The 17,620-nt window shown below is 42.3% G+C and overlaps 1 protein-coding gene across 24 annotated transcripts in view; it reads left to right on the top strand.

Moving 5' to 3' along the window:
* Nucleotides 1-17,620, top strand: part of FRYL (FRY like transcription coactivator) — a 299,529-nt gene that overhangs the window by 55,001 nt on the left and 226,908 nt on the right. For 13 of the 24 annotated variants that reach the window (XM_070068188.2, XM_089325409.1, XM_089325408.1 and 10 more), the window contains one exon: nucleotides 5,237-5,415. The exons of 2 other annotated variants lie outside the window; for them this stretch is intronic. The gene's annotated coding sequence lies outside the window, so the exon portion shown is untranslated. Of the gene's footprint in view, nucleotides 1-5,236; nucleotides 5,416-5,764; nucleotides 5,851-14,321; nucleotides 14,407-17,620 lie in introns of all 24 variants that reach the window. 9 more of the 24 variants (XM_070068189.2, XM_089325406.1, XM_070068187.2 and 6 more) reach the window with 2 other exon arrangements.

Raw genomic sequence — 17,620 nt, 5'->3', positions numbered from 1 at the left:
CTCTGCCTCTCATATAAATAAATATATCTTAAAGAAGTTGAGTCTGAGATGTTTTACAGATCCAGGTGAGTAGTTGAGTTTGTGAGGCTAGTGCTCAGAAAAGAGAGATAATGGGCTAGAGATTGCATCTATGTGCTGACAAAATCCAGGTAAGGTCACATAGGGGCCCATGTCCACAGAGAAGCAGTCAGGAATTGACTTTGGGCTTTCCCAGCTTCTAGAGTTTGGAAAGAGGCAGAGGCAGAGCAGAGTGAAGAAGAGGAAGAAAACCAGAAGAATGTGTAGCATTTTGCAATCAAGTAAAGAAGTTGCTTCAGAAAGGTGGGAGAGAGATGCTGCCGTTGAACCAGCAAGGTGAACACCTTTGAATTTCCCCGAGGTGTGGGGATCCTTAGACACCGTGGCAGGCGGTCCTGAGGAGTGTGCAGTAGAAAGCCTTAGAATGGGGGGAAGAAGAATGAGATGAAGAAGGGAAGCAAGTGAAATGCAAAACAGAGACAACTGTTCCGAGGGCTTTTATTATAAAGGGGAGCTGAGAGGGTAGCAGAGGGTAGTGACAGCCAAGGATGGGGCAGGGTCAAGAAGGCCCCTTCTGTTTTCGCCTTTTTCCCCTGTGTGCTGAAGGGCATGGGCCTTTAAGAGGGGAGAAAGAAGATGAAACTTTTTGTCACCTGGAAATTGCTATTTTTGCTTTTAAGATGCTTGGAGGTGGTTGGTGGTGGGCTGCAAGTTTTCTCTACCCCTCCTTCTTTGGAGCCTTTGTAATTTTATTTTTCTCCTTTTGGCTTTGTTAGTCTTATTGTATATCACGGTAGATTTTTATCTTTCATGTTTCTGGTAAATGATGATTATTAGGAAGTTGAACCAATTGTGTATAAAAAATGTAAAAGACATTTAACAGGGAATGTGTTTCCCAGGGCCCATTGTTTACCACAAAGAGGAAACCACTGACTTCTTGTTACATCAGTGAAGATAAAATTATTTTGTGAACACAGTACTCCTTTTATGACTAACATTTTTCATACTGTGATCAAAAGAAATTATTATATGAAAACAAGTTGATAGGAAATGTAGATTTTTGTTACAAGCGGGGATTTATTTAGTCAATGTCCTTAGATGAGCCTGATTTTTCTTCATTCCATTTTAAATTCCTCTAATTGTGGAGGTAGTTTCTTCAAGTTAAGAAACAAAAATACAGTTTGAGAAAGCCAGTAGTACATACTTGTTTGTTAATGACTTCTTGAGATGTAATACAGAGTCTGAATCAGTTTTAGGGAGAAGATATAGCAAAACAGGGTGGTGAAAATATTTACTTTCAATCTGAAGCAGAAGGAGGAAATCTGTATTCCTGAAAATGTAGTTAATGTTGTAGTAAAAACATAATAGTAGACTATAAATTACAACCTGGTATCTGCCTTCTCTTATAAACTCATGCTTAATAGAAAAACTCAGGTAAAATTTGATAAAAATTTGGGACAGCGTTGTGACGTAGTGGGTAAAGCCACTGCCTGCGACACTGGCATCCCATATGGGTACTGACTCAAGACCTGGCTGCTCCACTTCCTATCCAGCTCCCTGCTAATGTGTGTCGGAAAGCAGCTGAAGATGACCTTAACAGTTGAGGCTGGGCAAACATGAAACTCAATCCATATCTCCCCATATGGGTGGCAGGGACTGTGTAGTGTGGACTTAATTGTATGTGAAATGTAGCTATCTTGCATCATATCTGATTGTCAAGTATGTATTGTTCAATGTTTCCCTTTCTTTCTATAATTTGAGTCATCCACGTCCATGGTGTGGTGCCATATAATATACCTCAACCAGAGTATGTTTAAACCATGTCCTGTGTGGTTCTGGAATTCTTATTGAAAATGTAAATAATATGGATGGACCTTGAGGACCCTGCTTGGTGAAATAATCCAATAACAGAAAGACAAATACTGTATGATTCCAATTAACACTAAGGTACCTAGGGTAGTCAGAGTCACAGAGAACAGACAGTAGAATGGAGGTTGCAGAGAGTGGGGCAGACAGAATTGGAGCTGTTGTGCAGTGGGTATAGGCTTTCAGTGTTGCATGATGAAGAGAGTTCTGGAGATGGATGATGGTGATGGTTGTACAGTAATTTAAATGTACTTAATGTGCATTTTTTTAAGAGAAAAACAAGATTTATTTAAGTCAGAAACTCCTGATGAAGTGACTGGGAGGGGGGCTCCAAGAGAGGTAGACCCATAGTGTGCACTTAAAATGGTTAAAAGGATAAATTATATGTTACCTATATTTTACCACAATTTAAAAAAATAAGTAAGTGATAAAACCTTTTTTCTGCTAAGTGTTGCTACCTACCCCCTTTTTGGTTTATGTTTATGAACCGAGTTTTTCTTGACTCAGTCATGCAATGGTGGTTTGCTGTGCTTGCGTCATGCATCTGTGAGAAATTCTCGGAAGACTAAAGCTATCGGAAATCTTCATCATCGTAACTTCCAAAGGTGTCAAACCTTAAACCACTGCTTGTAGTGCAAAGACCATATTGTGGCTGGAAAAGACATTTTCTATTGTTTCATTTGGTTAGTTTAGAAAGTATTTATTGGCCACTCATTGTATTGAATGAACAACAAAACTATTTGTTGAGTGATACCTGCCGGCTATTGTTCTAAGTTTACACTTGATTTTTATGTTAACTTATATCACTTTTTAATCTTTATAAAATAGTACTTGAAGGTACTATTCTCTTTTATCATTGAGAAAACTGCAGCTCTGATAAGTGATTTTCTATTCTAAGAAGATATTAGAGGAACACACATATATAGAAGTGAAGCAAGGGTATTCCGGATGGAAGAAAGCATGCATATTGATCTGGGTATAGTAATGAATGACAAGTATTTGCATAGAGCAGCGTTCAGCCTGACTGAAGCCTAGATGATATTAAGGAGAAGAACTAACAATCTCATCTCTTTCATTACAATCTTGGCTCTGAGGGAAATGAACTCCCAGACTGTATCCTGTAGGCACTGGGGCACAATTGAATTACCAAGCCAGGGAGCTCTGTGATCAGAGATGTGTGTTAGGAAACAGTATTTGAGATGAATTAGAGTAATGACAGAGAGGAGGTCAGAGACCAGTTAGAATGACCACGTGGTATCCAGGCAGTCTTTTTTTTTTTTTTTAATTGTTAAGCCTGCTTAACAGTGCAGGCAGTGGCTTTACCCGCTATGCCACAACGCTAGCCCCTCCATTTTTTTTAAAGGTTTATTTATTTATTATTTGAAAGGCAGAGATACAGAGACAGAGGCAGAGGCAGACAGAGAGAGAGGTCTTCCATCCATTGATTTACTCCCAGATGGCCGCAACGGCCAGAGCTGTGCTGATCCGAAGTCAGGAGCTGGAGCTTCTTCCAGGTCTCCCATGTGGGTTCAGGGGCCTGAGCACTTGGACCATCTTCTACTTTCCCAGGCCATAGCAGAGAGTCAGATTGGAAGTGGAGCAGCCGGGACTCGAACCAGCATCCATATTGGTTGCCAGCTCTGCAAGCAGATGCTTAACCTAATAAGTCACAGCGTTGGCCCCTCTTCATATTTTTTAAAAACTTAAAAAATTTTTTTTTGCCTATTTGTTAGAGAGAAAGAACACACACACATACATACACACAGAGGCAGAGGTAGAGACAGAGATCTTCTACCTGCTGATTCACTCCTCAAATGACCACAGCAGCCAGGGCTGGGCATGGCTGAAGCTGGGCACCAGGAAATCCATCCTGGCCTCCACACGGGTAGCTGAGCCCCAAGTACTTGGGCCATTTTCTGTTGCCTTCCTATACACATTAGCAGGGAGCTAGATTAGAAGCAGAGCAGCCTGGACTTGAAGTTGCACTTTTATGGGATTCCTGTGTCCAAAGCAGTGGCTTAACCTTTGAAAGGCAGAGGGGCAGAGAGAGAGGTCTTCCATCTGCTGGTTCACTCCCCAAATAGTAACGGCTGGAGCTGGGCCAATTGGAAGTCTGGAGTTTCTTCTGGATCTCCCACATGGGTGCAGGGGCCCAAGGACTTGGGCCATCCTCCACTGCTTTCCCAGACCATAGCAGAGAGCTGAATCTGAAGTAGGACAGCTGGGACTCAAACCTGCTGGTACTGCAGGCGGTGGCTTTACCCACTATGCCACAGTGCAGGCCCCTGGCCCCATATTTTTAATGTAATTTAGAAACATGGCTGAAATGTATATGTACGTTTATATAATTATTTAGTAACATTTTCTTACATTATTTTTGAAAATATATTTAAATATCAGCCTATCAAAGAATACCTTTTCTAGTAAACCAAAATTTAGTTAACTGCGTATTTCAGACATAGATTTTTTTTTCTAATATTTAATTGTAATTAATGTAAAACATTTGTTTATAGAATTGTCTGCATGTTGAATATTCAGAAGTAGAGTGAGTCAATGGCTGTGAGCATTTTAAAGATTCTTGTTACAAATTGGTAAATTGCTTTTCTGAATAGTTATCAAATATATACCTCCTCTAGCAATGCATAGTTATGCCTTTCTAGCTGTACTTCCACCAGCAATGAGTAAATAGGTTAGTAACTGAATTACAAGATCACTAGGGTATGGGTTTTTCAGTTTTATTTACTAATATATACAGAGCTGGTGCATGCTGGGCACTCCAGATGTGTTGAATTGCTACTGTTAGCCATGACAAGGGTTTTTCTGAAGGATGAGAAAATAATTTGCTATTTGGTTTCATTTTTCAGGGAAGTAATTTTGTTATGATACTAACCATATAGCAGTTTATAGTTTTTTTAAAAAATGTATTTATTTATTTGAAAGTCAGAGTTACACAGAGAGAAGGAGAAGCAGAGAGAGAGAGAGAGAGAGAGAGAGAGAGAGAGAGAGAGAGGTATTCCATCTGCTGGTTCACTCCCCAGATGGCTGCAACAGCCAGAGCTGTGCTGATCCGAAGCCAGAAGCCAGGAGCTTCTTCTGTGTCTCCAACGTGGGTGCAGGCACCCAAGGACTTGGGCCATCTTCTACTGCTTTTCTGGGCCATAGCAGAGAGCTGGATCAGAAGTGGAGCAGGTGGGACTTGAACTGGTGTCCATATGGGATGCCAGCACTGCAGGCAGTGGCTTTACGTAGCTATGCCATAGTGCTGGCCCCAGCAGTTTGCTTTTTTATGAAAGCAGGACGAAAGAGTAAGAATCAAATGCATTTCCTTCTTTTTCTTTTCTTAATCTTCCAGCTTTCAGCATTCCATATTCTGCTTCATCCACGGGGAATCACAGCTGCTTTGCACCAGAGTGCCCACTTGAGTGCCTATCAAGTACAAGCTGCAGACTGAAAAGGCTTCTAGATGGATCCTTTCCAAATTCGATGTCTTTTCTACAAACTTTGTGCCTCAACAACCACCATTTCTAAGTGGTAAGGATGTATACTTTTTTTTTTAAGAAGAATAATAGAATATAAATTTGTATTTCCTTTTCTTAAGCCTTTTCTTTTTACATACAAATTAATTTCTGTAATTTGTTGGCCAATTTTTTTTCTAAATCACTTTTAAAAGTAGTAACATTGAATTATTTGAGGTGCTGAACCATTCTTTGTATATCACATTTCTGAGTGCAGTATAATATGTAATATTTATAAAGAATCAGTAATGAAAATGCTTGAACAACTTTATGTGTGTATACTTTGTGCTTTATATGTTCTGTATAATCCCTTATTGTGAGGCTGAGTTAGTTTATCCTGTTACTGTCTTTTCCTGTCTATTTAGGTATTTTGAGCCCAGTGAGACAAGAACATCCTTTTACTTCCTGGTGATTGCAAATTATGTACACGTTTATGGAGATAATAACAGAGGTGTGTAATGCCAGCTCTTCTTTTTATAGCATGGCATTAGTGTGTTCTTCCACGTTCTAACAGGTTTTCTAGAAGCATAGATGCCAGTTAGCTAACAACTCTCTGAGCATCTCCAAGGTGTACTCGGAATATATTTGGGAGGGCGAGATGCAGATGGAAAGTTGCTCAGAATAAGTTACTGAAAAGGAAGATCTTTCACATAAAATGACTGAAGTTGGCTCATTTTGAGCCAGTCAGTCAAAAGACATTTATAAAATGTCTGCTATTTATGAATGAAAACTTGTGGTAATACATAGTGTATTAGAAGTTAGTCACCAAATGGAAATCACAGTGATGGATGAGGCCAAAAGGCTGGTAGGTATAGGAAGGAATGAATGGGGTGCATTTTAGCTTGAATTCTAATCATTAATTGCATGGGATTCTTGAGAGCAAGTAGATTTGAGTTTTCTTACCTATGCAGTGAAGGAATTAGACTAGGGGTGAGGAACATCTGGCCCATGGGCCATATAAGGCCTGTAGAATCATTTGATCTGGCCCTGCCAAGGCAACCACAGGCGGGACTTAAAACTCAGTAAGTCTATAGCAGGCTAATTTTTAAGTTAGTAATTGTGTATGGTCCATGAATGATGTTATAAATATGCAAATAACCCTTGGCAGAAAAAAAGGTTCCTCATCCCTGAATTAGACTAATGATTTGTAAGGCTTTTTGATGTTTTCATACAACTAACACTTTATCATAGTAATGAATAAATTGATAGATTTTGGGATTTTTTTTCGGGGGAGAGGTGGGAGATACATTTCTTTCCTTCTATTTCATAGGACCATTTTCGTTCTGTTTTCATTAAATTATGGGTCAAGAATAAGGAGCAGTTCTATGATCAGGACATTTTCCGTTATTCCTTTAGTTTTGAAGTTGACGTCTTTCTTTTATCCTTTTCATTCTACTTACTTAACCTCTTCTCTTGGTCTCAGGATTTTCCTTCCTTGATTCAAATGTTCCCTTTCTGGCCACTCTTGTGATGTATTGACTGCTCTTACCCAGCTTTCTTGACCTTTCCAACATCCATTATCTTCGCCCTAGTAATTTTCCAGTGAATGTCCACATAGACCAGTAGTTCTAATCTTAGGACCTTAAAAAAATATGCAGAAACCTTCTGAAACAACTCTGGAGAATGGTGTGGTTCTTTGGTGGGTAGCTGAAACCAACTACTAGTTGGCTGTCAGCATTAGTTTAACAGTTCTGGAACCATAGAATTCTACTTCTCACTCCCCATCACTTCTTTTTTTTTTCTTTAAGATTTATTTTAGGCCGGTGCTGCGGCTCACTTGGCTAATCCTCTGCCTGCGGCGCCAGTACCCTGGGTTCTAGTCCTGGTTGGGGCACCAGGTTCTGTCCCGGTTGTTCCTCTTCCAGTCCAGCTCTCTGCTGTGGCCCTGGAAGGCAGTGGAGGATGGCCCAAGTCTTTGGGCCCTGTGCCTGCATAGGAGACCAGGAGGAAGCACCTGGCTCCTGGGTTTGGATCAGCACAGCACCAGCCGTAGCGGCCATTTGGGGGGTGAACCAATGGAAGGAAGACCTTTCTCTCTGTCTCTCTCTCTCACTGTCATACTTTGCCTGTCAAAAAAATTTATTTTATTTATTTGAAAGACAGTTACAGAAAGAGGTAGAGACAGACAGAGGTCTTCTATTCACCGGTTCACTCCCCAAGTGGCCACAATGGCTGGAGCTGTGCCAGGAGCCAGGAGTCAGCAGCTTTTTCCTGGTCTTTGAAGCAGGTGCAGGGGCCCAAGTACTTGGGCTATCTTCCACTGCTTTCCCACGCCATAGCGGAGAGCTGGATTTGATGTGGAGCAGATGGGACTCGAACCGGCGCCCATATGGGATGCCAGCATTGCAGGCAGTGGCTTTTACCCGCTATGCCACAGTGCCATCCCCTTCCCCATCACTTCTTGATTACATGATTTGTGTGTGTGTATGTGTGTACCTGAAGAATAATTTTTGTCTTATATAAAATTTTTGTTATGGAAAATATAAATATGTAAAAGTAAACAGACTGGTATAGTGAATCTCTGTATATTCATCACATAGGTTCAAAAATTATCAAGTCACAGCCACCTTTCATCCCCCTCTTGTATTATTTAAAAGCAAATGCTAGATGTCATGTGACTTATTTATATTTCAGTATGTATCCTTAAGACCTCTTAAAAAAATCCTGAACTTTTAAATATCTGTTTCTGAGGGACCAAAATAGAGACAGAGTTCCCATCTGCTGGTTCACTCCCTAAGTGCCCACAGTGACCAGGTCAGGGTGGGATCAGGGCTGGAACCTGGAGCTGGGAAAACAATTTAGATCTCCTGTGTGGGTGACAGGAACCCAACTCCCTGAGCTGCTGCCTCCCAGGGTGTGTTAGTAAGAAGATGGAGGTGGGAGCTGGAGGTGTGTTGAACACAGGTAGTCCGATGTGGGATGTAGGCATCTTAACTGCTGGCCCAAAGCCCATGTCCCTCAAGACATCCTTTTTAAAAATATATTATTACTCTTCAAGAAAAAGCAGGAGCAATTTCAGTAGTATCAAATATTTTCTCAGTATTTTCTCATGTATGTTGAAAGGAGTTTGACTGAATCAGGACTGAGCTAAGCCTTCCATTGCAATTAATTTTTCTCTTAAATTTCCTCCCTTCCCTGTCTCTGTCTTTTTCAACACCTGGTCTCTTTATCCCTCCTTCTTCCTCACCCTCTCTCCATTTGTTGTTAAAATTTATTTGGTCAGGCCGGCGCCGCGGCTCACTAGGCTAATCCTCCGCCTAGCGGCGCCGGCACACCGGGTTCTAGTCCCGGTCGGGGCGCTGGATTCTGTCCCGGTTGCCCCTCTTCCAGGCCAGCCCTCTGCTGTGGCCAGGGAGTGCAGTGGAGGATGGCCCAGGTGCTTGGGCCCTGCACCCCATGGGAGACCAGGAAAAGCACCTGGCTCCTGGCTCCTGCCATCGGATCAGCGCGGTGCGCCGGCCGCAGTGCGCCGGCCGCAGCGCGCCAGCCGCGGCGGCCATTGGAGGGTGAACCAACGGCAAAGGAAGACCTTTCTCTCTGTCTCTCTCTCTCTCACTGTCCACTCTGCCTGTCAAAAAAAAAAAAAAAAAAAAAAATTTATTTGGTCAACAAATCAGATCCTTGTCCTACAGCTGTGCATGTGCCTGATTATGTTCTATGAGGTGATTAATATGATCCATCTTTTATTAGGTGGTAGTTGGATCTAGAGACTTGATTGTATTCAGATTTGTTTTCATTTGGCAAGTGTGTTTCTTTTGGGAAATGTCTGTTTAGTGCACCCAGCATCTATTCTATGTCTTTCTGTGCTGATAGTTGGTGTCCAATGCTTAGATGAAGGGTTGGCAAATTTTTTCCAGAAGCAAACAAGTGGTAGAGATACTAGGCTGGGTGGGCTATCTGGTCTCCTTTGTCACAACTAGTACACTGCTGATACAATGAGAAATTAGCCATAGACAAAGCATGTAAATGTATGCATATGGGTGTATTCCAATAAAGCTATTTACAGAAACAAGTGGTAGACATTTTCCTTTAGGTTTTTGGAATCACTAGGAATTGCAAAGTGGTGATATCTTAATATGGCAATTCCTTTTTACTCTATTAGCTCTGAAGTAATCTGAAGAGCTACTGCTCCTGATGTACTTTGTCAACATGTAATAAAGCTTCTTTGATATCTTTTTTGTTATCTATTATGACAAGGTGTTCCAGGCTTAGCATGTACATTTCTTTCCCAAACCTGGTATCAAAAATTTTTTCCAAGGAGACTTGATGCCTTTTATTGAGAAATGGGATTTAAAGATGACAATATGGGCTCAAAGGTTCTTATGCTAATGGGTTGATCTTTTTTTTTTTTAAGTCTTTTCAGTAGTCAAGGCTAGGAAAAAAATTTTTCAAGAGTAACTTATGAGTTCATATTGAAACTTCCAATTCAGTTTCAACTTTTTGTTTTTTTTTAAACATTCATACCTTTCTCAGCTGAGCATCCTGAGTCATAATTATACAAGAGTAATAACAATTAGCACATTAAATATTTACTCATTTATAGTGCCCTCATACATATTAGTATCAGAATAGCAGTAACAACAAAAGTTTTGTCTAGTCTTTTTTGCTTAATCTGAGCATATGCACACATGTTGTATCAAACAGTAGCTTTTTCATTGCTGTGCAGTATTCCATTGTGTGAAATAACTCCAACATGAGTTACTTCAGTTTGGAAACTGTTATGAATAAAGTTGTTATGCACACTCTTGTTGTTCATGTCTTTTAGTATACACACACATATATAGTTTTCTCTTGGACGTATATTCAGGAATGGAATTTGAGTTTTTTACATAAATATATGTATGTATATATATAAATATATATATATAAAGATTTATTTATTTATTTGAAAGGCAGAAACACGGAAAAGCAAAGGCAGAGAAAGAGAGATCCTCCATCCACTGGTTTACTCCCCAAATGGCTACAATGACCAGGGCCGTGCCAGACTGAAGCCAGAAGCCAGGAGTTTCATAGGGGTCTCCCACGTCGGTGCAGGGGTCCGAGCACTTGGGCCATCCTCCACTGCTCTCTCAGGCACACCAGCAGGAAGCTGGATTGGAAGTAGAGCAACTGGGACTTGAACTGGGGCCTATATGGGATGCTGGCACTGCAGGCGGTGACTCAACCTGCTATGCCATAGTGCAGGCCCCTGCAGTTCTCTTTTGAACTTAGAGAATATTGCCTATAACTGTAGTCAAATCACTTTGTGTGTGGGACCATTGTTGTGGCACAGTGCGTTAGCCCACCATCTGCAACACTGATTTGAGCCATGGCTGCTCTACTTCTGCTTGAGCTTCCTGCTAATATGTCTGGAAAACAGTGGAGGACGATCCAAGTGCTTGGGCCCTTGCCACGTATATGGGAGAGCCAGATGGAGTTCTGGGCTTCTGGCTTTGACCTGGTCCAGCCTCCAGCCATTGAGGACATTTGGAGAGTGAACAAGCAAGTGGAAGATATCTCTCTCTGTCTCTCTCTCCACTTATCTCTGTGTAACTCTTCTTTTCAATAAATAAATAAATGTTTTTAATTGGTATAATAAAATGTACATAATATGAATTTACCACTTTAAAAAACCTTTTTTTTAGAAAAAAAAGATTTATTTATTTGAAAGATGGAGTTAAAGAGAGGTAAAGAGAGAGAGAGGGCCGGTGCCACGGCTCACTTGGCTAATCCTCCGCCTGCGGCGCCGGTACCCCGGGTTCTAGTCCTGGTTGGGGCACCAGATTCTGTCCCGGTTGCTCCTCTTCTAGTCCAGCTCTCTGCTGTGGCCTGGGAGGGCAGTGGAGGATGGCCCAAGTGCTGGGGCTCTGCACCCGCATGGGAGACCAGGAGGAAGCACCTGGCTCCTGGCTTTGGATCGGTGCAGCGCGCTGGCCGTAGCAGACGTTTGGGGGGTGAACCAACGGAAAGGAAGACCTTTCTCTCTGTCTCTCTCTCACTGTCTAACTCTGCCTGTCAAAAAAAAAAAAAGAGAGAGAGAGAGAGAGAGAGGGGTCTTGCATCTGCTGGTTCACTCCCTAGTTGACAAAAATAGCAGAGCTGTGTTGATCCAAAGCCAGGAGCCAGGAGCTTCTTCCTGGTCTCCTGTCGCTCCCCCTCTTCATGGAGGAATGACACTAAACCCTGCCTAGGCTTCACATCCGAGTCACGGCACCATTATGTCGCTCCCCCTCTTCATGGAGGAACAACACAGGACCCTGCGCTGTTCTTTCATCTGCTCAGCCTTCCCCGGGTTTGCTGCTGCTTCTTCCCGGGTTGGCTACCAACCCTTCCACCTCCGTGGAAGGGCGGTCCCCCTAGCCACTTTCACCACTTCCGCGGGGGAGCGGCATACCACCAGCCGGCTCTCTCGGGGGCTGCACAGGTGTTATTCAGATAGATGTTCCCCTTAGATGTTCCTGGTGCATGTTGTCTCCTCCTTTATAGTCCTCTTCCACCAATCCCAACTCTGCTACCCACACGCCGAGTATGCTGCTCTCCTCCAATCAGGAGTAGGTCCTACAGTTTATTGGTTGAACTGGAGGCAGCTGTGTAGAAGCTGTTTCTCCCTTCTCAGCGCCATATTGTGGGAGAGCAGATGCATAGAATAAGTCTTAATTCCAGTAACTTAGTCTAGTCCGAGTTGCTCCACACAGTCTCCCATGCAGATGTAGGGGCCCAAGGAGTTGGGCCATCTTTGTACTGCTTTCCCAGGCCATAGCAGAGAGCTGGATCGGAAGTGGAGCAGTGGGAACATGAACTGGTAGCCATATGGATACTGCCACAGTGCTGGCCCTTACTTTAACCATCTTTAAGTGTACAATTTGTTTGCATGAAGTACATTTACATTGTTGTACCATTGTCTCCCTCCTCCATCTCCAGGACTTTTTCATCTCACCAAAATGAAACTCTATACCCATTAAATAATAATTTCTCATTCCTGCCTTCCCTTAGCACTGATAGCCACTCTTTTTTTTTTATTTTTTTTATTTGCAAGTCAGAGTTATGCAGAGAGAGGAGAGGCAGAGACTGAGAAAGAGAGAGAGAGAGAGAGAGAGAGAGAGAAGTCTTCCATCCAATGGTTTACTCCCCAATTGGCTGCAATGGCTGGAGCTGCGCCGATCCGAAGCCAGGAGCCAGTAGCTTTTTCTGGGTCTCCCACATGGGTGTAGGGGGCCAAGGAGTTGGGCTATCTTCCACTGCTTACTCAGGCCATAGCAGAGAGCTGGATCAGAAGTGGAGCTGGCGCCTCAAGCCAGGTTGTTAACCTTCTGTGCCACAGCACCGGCCCCAGGACAGCCACTCTTGTACATTCTGTCTCCATGAGTTTTACTCCTAGTACCTGTAAGCAAAGTCATACAGATATAGTATTTATCCTTTTGTAACTGGCTTATTTCACTTAGCATAATGTCTTCAAGGTCATCCATGTGGTGGCATGTGCCAGAGTTTTCTTCTTTTTAAGGTTAGAAAATATTCTGTTGTGTAGATGTACTATATTTTGTTTATCCATTCATCCACTGATGGACATTTGAGTTGCTTTCACCTTTGGCTATTGTGAACAATGCTGCTGTGAACATTGGCATTTTGCCAATTTGGCATTTGCCAATTTGACACAATTTCCTTGTGTCAAGTCTCTAAATCTAGTCCAATACCAAGAGGTGGGGATCACTGAGACCCCTTTTACAGAGACCGTACTGTTTAAGTCAGTCTTTTTTTTTTTTTTTTTTTTTTTGACAGGCAGAGTGGACAGTGAGAGAGAGAGACAGAGAGAGAAAGGTCTTCCTTTGCCGCTGGTTCACCCTCCAATGGCCGCCGCTGCAGCCGGCGCACCGCGCTGATCCTGGCAGGAGCCAGGAGCCAGGTGCTTTTCCTGGTCTCCCATGGGGTGCAGGGCCCAAGCACCTGGGCCATCCTCCACTGCACTCCCTGGCCATAGCAGAGAGCTGGCCTGGAAGAGGGGCAACCGGGACAGAATCCGGCGCCCCAACCGGGACTAGAACCCGGTTTGCCGGCGCCGCAAGGTGGAGGATTAGCCTATTGAGCCACGGCGCCGGCCTGTTTAAGTCAGTCTTAATAGTTGTTTTGTAGGGAATGGGTATTTAGTTTAGTGGTAAAGATGCCTGCCCGCCATATACACGTACCTACCTTCAGTTCCTGGCTCGCAATCCTAACTTTAGCTTCCTGCTAATGCAGTACCTCTGGTGGGCGGTGGGGGGCTTAAGTGACTAGGTTCCTGCCACTCATGTGAGACCTGGATTATGTTGTTGGCCTTATCCCAGCCCTGACCTTTGTTGAACATTTGGGGAATGAACCAGCAGATAGGAGTACAGTTTCCCTCTGTCTCTCTTTCTCTCTCCTGCCTCTCAATACAATTGAAAAAAGTTTTTTTTTTAATTAAAAAGATTGTTTTCAGTGTAGTTTTGCCACTGATGGGATATATGTTTAATTTCCTTTATTTTTGATATTTAGTAACTTTAAAAATGTGATTTTAAAAATTTAAAATTTTCAGGGCTGTGCTGTGGCACAGTGGGTTAACGCCCTGGTCTGAAGCACTGGCATACCATATGGGTGCTGGTTCGAGTCCTGTCTGCTCCACTTCCCATCCAGCTCTCTGCTATGGCCCGGGAAAGCAGTGGAAGATGGCCCAAGTCCTTGGGCCCTTGCACCCACGTGGGAGACCCGGAAGAAGCTCCTGGCTCCTGGCTTCGGATTGGCACAGCTCCGGCTGTTGCGACCAATTGGGGAGTGAACCATCGGATGGAAGACCTCTCTCTCTCTACCTCTCCTCTCTCTGTGTAACTCTGACTTTCAAATAAATAAATACATCTTTAAAAAAATTTAAAATTTTCATTCTACTTGAAAGTCAGACAGGAAAGAACTCCTTTCCGTTGGTTCTCTCCCCAGATGTACACAGCAGCCAATGCTGGGTCAGGCTGAAGCCAGGAAATGGAATTTCTTCCAAGTCTCCCACATGAAGACAGGGATCCAGGTACTTGAGCCCTCACCTGCTACCTCCCAGGGTGCACATTAGCAGGAAGCCTGATTGGAAGTGGAATACCTGAGAGTTAAACGTAGGCCCTTTAATACGGGTTGTAAATATCCCAAGAGGCTACTTAACCCCTGTACCAAACACCTGCCTTTGTAATTTTGTTTTAAAAGCATGTTTAATGGTTTCATGGTTATGAAATCAAATCCACAAAACATGGTATAAGGTTTTCTTTTCTCCCTCCTTTTATACATGGTCTTATTCTAAAAACTCCAGTTTATTTAGTTTTTAAATATAAGCAGGCTATGTTTTCATGTCTCTCTTTTATATAAATGATAGAATATCATATACCTTGCTTTTTTTCATTCTTCAGTATATTAGTCATTTCTTTTTTATAGCTACACAAGATCCCATTGGATGGAAAAAAAAAAAAGACCCCATTGGGTGGATGTGCCATAGTTCAGTTAATTAGTTCCCATTTGTTGGGGGTTTGGGTTATTTCTAATCTTTTGCTAGTATAAATAATAGGTGGTGAATAACCTTGTGGATATATGTCTTTTTATATTGTGACATTGAGTAAGATCTGGGACAGATTCCTAGAAGTGGAAATGCAGAGTTAAAAGGAAAATGTGTATGCAGTTTTAATAGATTTGCCAGATTTGTCCTCACATGCATTATAGTTTTTATGGTCTTACCGGTAATGAATGAGAGTGCCTATTTGTCCATATGTATCCTTGTTATCAGAATATGTTGTCAAACTTATGGAGTTACTGACAGATGGAATGTCATCGTAGTGTTGGTTTTCATATGATAATGAGTGAGATTGAAATTTTTTCTATTTGTAAGAGGCATTTTCATTTCTTGTTTTGTTAACTGTCCATTTCTTTAACCTTCCTTTCTGTAGGTTTGTTGCTTTTTTCTGTTTTATAAAACTCTATGCATTAGGAATATCAGCCTGTTGTCTATTAGTTTTCTTCTTCCTGACAGTTCAGTAGAGTTATTCCCTAATCTTATCTCAACCTCCCTTGTTTTCTCTCGTTTCCCATTGATACTACATTCATTCTTGTATCTAAATGATCATTTGCTATTTGATAACTCTGCTTACATACATCAAACTATTCCACTATTTCTTCAAGCTCAACATGTCCCAGATAGAGTTTGACTTAATCCAAAACCATGATGTTCTTGTATTTCCTATGGCATTACCCTGTTCTCAGTTGAGAAATTGAAGTGACCCTTTGTGGGTTTGTTTATTATTAATTCAACAAGCATTTATTGAGCACCTGCCAGGTTTCATGTACTGGGATAGGCACTAGGTAACTAATAGTCCTAGCCCTTAAGGAAATGTCTTATGAGAGTTGATAGTAAATAAACCCATGTGTAAATTCAAGAGTGAATTTAAGAACCCATTATTTGGCTAGAGAGGTTATGGGTTGCCTCTTGGTATGAATGACATTAAAACTGAGATTTGAAGGATAGTTACAGTTACCATAGTGGAAGGAAAATCAGGTGCCAGTTTCTAGACATAGGAAACAGCATGTGAAGGATCTTGAGGCAGGAAAGAAGGTGAACTTAAAAACATTTTTAATTGGAGATGCAGGGGAGAGAGGGGAAGAGAAGGGCTGGAGGGAGAGATATTACTTCTTTTTTTTATTTTTTATTTTTTTTATTTTTTGACAGGCAGAGTGGACAGTGAGAGAGAGAGAGAGAGAGAGAGAAAGGTTTTCCTTTGCCGTTGGTTCACTCTCCAATGGCCACCGCGGCCGGCGCGCTGCGGCCGGCGCACCGCGCTGATCCGATGGCAGGAGCCAGGAGCCAGGTGCTTTTCCTGGTCTCCCATGGGGTGCAGGGCCCAAGCACCTGGGCCATCCTCCACTGCACTCCCTGGCCACAGCAGAGAGCTGGCCTGGAAGAGGGGCAACCGGGACAGAATCCGGCGCCCCAACTGGGACTAGAACCCGGTGTGCCGGCGCCGCTAGGCGGAGGATTAGCCTAGTGAGCCGCAGCGCCGGCCTGAGAGATATTACTTTACAAATTTATCTCTTGACTAGTCAAATAAAAGAGTTGATCCCCCTGTGGTTTAGCCCCTGTTCCGCTTCCATTTAACTTCAAAATATAACTTTTAGAAATCACGGGTCTGTGTATATCATTTCCTTTCTCATAAGCTCATGGTAGCTGCTTCATTGAGATGATGAGATCCCACCTGTAACTGAAAGCTTTCTCCTTTTCTTAGGCTTCGAGGCCTGATCTCTGAGACTGCTTTCTTTTAGACAACTAAGGCTATTGTTTTCCCATCTCCTTTCTTAGCTCATCTTTCATTATGACATCTCTTCCTCTATTTCTGTTGTTTCCTATTGGCTCTGCTCAAATCATAACCATTCCCCTAATTCTGTTCAGAATTAACTAGGGTAGTCTGATTATTTTTTTAAAAATATGTACACCCTATTTCCCTTTGTTGATATCTCAACCCTAAGATCTATTGCACTCTGTTTTGTATTAGAAATATTCATGTAAGTTTTTAGAGTGCAAAGAATTGTATATTTTTCATTTTCTTTCTTTTTTTCCAGATTTATTTTTATTTATTAGAAAGACACCATCAGAGAGAGAGAGAGAAAATCTTCCATCTGCTGGTTTACTCCCCAAGTGGCTACAATGGCTAAGGAGGTGCCAGGTTAAAGCCAGGAGCTAGGAGCTTCTTCCGGGTCTCCTACAGGGGTGCAGGGGCCCAAGCACTTGGGCCATCTTCTGCTGCTTTCCCAGGCAACAGCAGAGAGCTGGATTGGAAATGGAACAGCTGGGATTTCAACCAGTGCCCATGTGAGATGCTGGCGTCGCAGGCTATGGCTTTATCCATTTTGCCACAATGCCAGCTCCATATTTTTCATTCTCATAACTGAGAGGAACTCAATAGATATTTGTTCATTTGGATTGTATGGTTTTAGGGAGGATTTCATGTGGAGAATCAGTCATTGAAATCTTTTATGAAAGAGGAAAGTCTCAAGGAGAATTTACAAATAACTTGAACAGAACTTTCAGGAAATGACCTCACTTAGAGAAGGAAAAAAATCCTACTTGCCTTTTTAAGCAGTCTTTACAGTTCATTGCACATCAAGTAATAATGATATTCTTTACACTAATTTGACAAAAGTACATATTTATATAAGAACCAATTTTTATGACACTGGATGTAATGGGATATTTAGAGCATTAAATATTA

This window comes from Oryctolagus cuniculus, chromosome 2 (genome assembly GCF_051225735.1).
Source record: "Oryctolagus cuniculus isolate XC-2025 breed Fujian yellow rabbit chromosome 2, ASM5122573v1, whole genome shotgun sequence".
Lineage (NCBI taxonomy): Eukaryota > Metazoa > Chordata > Mammalia > Lagomorpha > Leporidae > Oryctolagus > Oryctolagus cuniculus.
The sequence above is the reverse complement of the archived record's forward strand: the minus strand, read 5'-3'. Positions and strand labels throughout refer to the sequence as shown.